Source organism: Marmota marmota, unplaced genomic scaffold (genome assembly GCF_001458135.2).
Source record: "Marmota marmota marmota unplaced genomic scaffold, marMar, whole genome shotgun sequence".
NCBI lineage: Eukaryota > Metazoa > Chordata > Mammalia > Rodentia > Sciuridae > Marmota > Marmota marmota.
In genome coordinates this window covers 23672397-23676646 of record NW_026000153.1, presented here as the reverse complement: position 1 = coordinate 23676646, position 4250 = coordinate 23672397, and positions in this window count along the sequence as shown.

Below are 4250 nucleotides of genomic sequence, written 5' to 3'. Positions count from 1 at the left end.
CTTAAAAATACTCTCACAACTCTGGGTATGTCTGTGATTCTATATCAAGACACGTGATCAACGCCTGATCATTGTCCACCAACATCACTGCTATGGTGTGGATAAATGTCCCTGAGAGGTCTGTGTGTTAAAGGCTTAGTCCTCAGCCTGTGAACTTAGAGAGGTGGTAGAACATTTGGGAAGTGGGGCCTAGTGTAAGGAATTACATCACTATGGGCATGAACTTGATGGGGGCTTGGTAACCCTGGCCCTTCCTCTCTCTCTCTTGCTTCCTGGCTACCTGGTGGTGCACAGCTTCCTCTGCCACACACCCTCTGAATGGTGTTCTGCCTCACCACGGGTCCCAAAGCAGTGGGTCAAACAACCCAATAAAATTATCCAAAAACATGATCCAAAATAAATCTGTCCTCTTCTAAGTTGATTTGTAAGGTATTTGTTATAATAATGAAAAGCTAAAAAAAAATACTTTTATTTTCTGTTTTTTTTTTTTTTTTTAATATAACCAGTGTGTTCACCAATGTTAGTTTGAAAGGTGTCTATTAGTCAGTAAATTGCTGAAAGGTCACAGAGGAACTTGGATCCTATAATTTCTAAAGTTTCAGAACTTTCTTCTTTTCCATTCATAGTTACATTAAATAAAGCAAAATTAAGTGAGAAATATCTATTTCATGCTAGCTACCATCATTCTGTCATTTCATGTTCAGCAAAACTTGACCACATATTTCTAATTTCAAAATGTGGACGTTATTTCAAGTAGATCTAAAACAATGAGGTCACCCAGAGAACAGATGTGGAATTTAAACAAAAGATTGATGGCTTCAGGGACATCATGTAAAATGAATTTTATCCAATTAAAACTTTAAAGGGGTTTCTCATAGCTATCAAAATAAAATAGAGGAAAACAATCCTCCTTGTACATACCAATCCATATATAGCTTACAAATTTCATTACAAGACCTGCCCATGGTTGTGGGAAACTTCAGAGGCAAGGGAGACAAGACATCGTGTGTCTTGTTACTTTTTAGAGTGAACCCTTCTACCCACCTTCCAGGAAAATCCTTCATCTTTAATACTTCACTAAAAATTACCTTTTCCTGAAGATAGGCAGTTAGTGGTCCTCTCTGTGTGCTCAGGATCTTGACTGCTGTACATTTCTGCATCCCTAGCACCTAACTCAGAAACCAGAACACAAAGGGAGTGTGGCAGGCATTTGAAAGGCAAGCAAACTTAAATGCTAATTACTGAAGACCTTGGCAATGGCATCCACCTGCCACAGCACTCATCTGTCAACAATTCACTTTGCTATTATTTTCTTCTCCAAATTTCCCACATGTTAATGGGAAGCACTGCAGTTATGTACTCAATAAACAATCAATTACTAAATAGACATTTAAAGTCCTGCTGTATTATTGCCTCTGACCTAAAGTGATCTAATAAGAGGTATAAGTAAAATCCCAACATTTATAGGTTATGGCAAAGTACAAGAGATTATTTTATAATAAATTCATTACCTGTTTAGCAGTTGTGCTCTTTACTAATTGTTATGGGATGGATGCAAGATTATTATGAATAATCCCTTCTTAAAGATAATTAACTGTGATCAGGAAGACACTCAGCACTGGTTTGAGTAAATTGGCCAAGAAGCCGTATTCCTTGGTCCCTTCACAGGTATGTTTCCTAGTTTGTTCAAGCTAAATTCACGTCTAGAAAACAGCAATGTTTTTCTGCAAGTGGACCTGAAAAGGCCTTCTTTATTGTCATCATGGGTTCAGTTTTCTTCATAGTACTTTTTTTTTCTCCTTCTCAGATCTTTAGTTAATCCTGTTGGAAGCCCCTAACCCTTTTCAATTTAGAACTGCCATCCAGTGGGATGTGGACTACATTTTTGCCCACAAATTAGAACATATTGTTTCACCCTGGCTGTTCTCCAGGCCCTGGAGATGAGCTCCGGACACCACATAACTCAGTTGCTGTTGTCTTCTTCCCTTCACCTTTCAAGTGATGTGGATATGGCTGCAGCACTGGTCTCATGATGTACTAGCTGGGAATGATGGTGAGTGTTCTCAATTTCTCTGGGCATCTGTTGCTCTTCTTTGAAGTTGGTGCACAAAAGAACAATATAATAATCTCAAATGTCTAAAAAAGTTTTCCCTCTAGTTTCTACTAGTTGCACTGATTTCTTACAAAACAACACATGTATAGGTCATAAAAGTGAAAGACAACTATTAAAGAAAAAAGTCTTTTCCCACTCCATTATTTCCCACTGCCAAGACAAGACTCTGGTCAATCTTTTAGGGATGTGAATTTTAGACCATGATACATAAATAAAACAATGACAACATTTAGAATAAAAAGAAAACTAAAAAGTACAGGATATGATAGGAATAAAAAATGTATATTAGACAAAATGTATATAAAATATAATTTTAGTCAAAATATGCTCCATTACTCAGAAGTGGTTCATATGAATTACATAATAGAAATGTAAAAGTACCCTGGGAAAATGGAAGAAGATAAAGGTGTGTGTGTATCCAAGATTATATCCTCATTTCCCACAGTCACAAGTCAGCAGACTGTTCTTAAAACTGAAAAACAAGAAATAAAACCTAAACCTATTGTTTAGAAATATATTAGTATGTCATGACAGTAGAAAAGACTAAAGATGAAGGCGATTTTCTTTAGCAAACTAATCTGACTACAAAATTCAAAAATGTAAAAATTATCTGTTTCTTCTAAACTTCTTCACATTAGAACAGTTTTCCAAAGTGTTTCTCCTCTTTATCCCCAAAACCTTTGTATTTTCTGTGAATTTGTTGAGATGTTCTATTCTTGGCTGAAGCTTTTTGTTTGCATTTGTATCAAGAATGTTTGCAATTATTTACTGAAAAGTTTTTAGCATGAAGCTTTAAAATATTTGTTAGACAATGTTAATATCTATGTCATTTTAGAGTTGGCATACATTGTTTGTTTGTTTGTTTGTTTGTTTATTGTGTAATGCTGGGGATTGAACCCAGGTGTTTATTTTTTTTTAATCAGTTTGAGATCTTCAGATTTCTCCTTCTTATAAAGACATGAATTGAAATGGACGTCCAGCCCACTCTAAACCAGGTATAGGGTACAGTTACTTTCTGAGGTGCTGAGTATTAGGAGTTTGGATGGAGGACACATTTCAGCCCACACAGTATACATGGATCATGCTTTAGCATAATTTTTAGAGTTTATAGAAAACATTCTAGCTGTTTCTCAGGTGTTTTTTTTTTTTTTCTTTCTTCGAAAGAAAGGAAGGAAGGAAGGAAGGAAGGAAGGAAGGAAGGAAGGAAGGAAGGAAGAAAGGAAGGAAGGAAGGAAACCTCCATGCAAAAGGTATGGAAATAAATTAAAAAAAAATACACTCATGCACAGGTTGCTTGGGGTAGTCTTTTGTATGTCCAAGGGGGAAAAAAAGAAAAATTGGGGTTTGATTAGGGAAAGAGGAAAGCTATGCAAGATGTTCTGAAAGAAAGCACCTTGGTACTGTGGCTTTATGTGAGCACTGCTAAGCCCTGACTGGAGAGTGGCTGCAGCTGTCTGGTAACCTAGCCTTAGAGCACAGCAGGCTATTTTCTTGGAGGGGCCTTGCAAGGCGGTGAGTTGGGCAGGTGTTCTTGGGTGAGTGGTCAGCTGCCCCTGAGGTGGCTTCTGTTATCAGGCAGACCACATGTGAGAGCCTTCCTTCTGTGCTCTCCTGGCTTCATTTGTCAGAGTTTGACACAGGTGACTTCATTTTGAATCTAACACATTTTATGAGTGGTACCATGAATAAGATGCAATTGTGAGTTTATGTAAGAATATCAGAGCATTTTTATCCTAGGTGTTAAATCTCTACTGATATAAATCTTTAGTTTTCCTTACTAGAATCATTTATTTATTTTTTATGCCAATTTAAATACAGTTTTTTATTTAAGACTTGCATTTCCCACTTATAATACAGGGCTTATAAAGTGCAATATTATTTCCTTTTCCTGTGTACATGTTCCATATTCAAGTATTGAGAATGTCCAATAATTTACTGTAGCAGCAATTTTAAAACTGCCACAGAATTTGCTACAAATTTGGGTCTTCCACATATTACCATGTGGAACAATGCTACATCTGTCCTTGGGCTGGGTTAATCAACTTCTTCAATGGTGGGCCCAGAGGAAGCACCCCTGGGGTAGGAGCTCCCCACTAGGGAATCCCCCAGGCATTCCTCCGGGCATGCCTCCTCCATT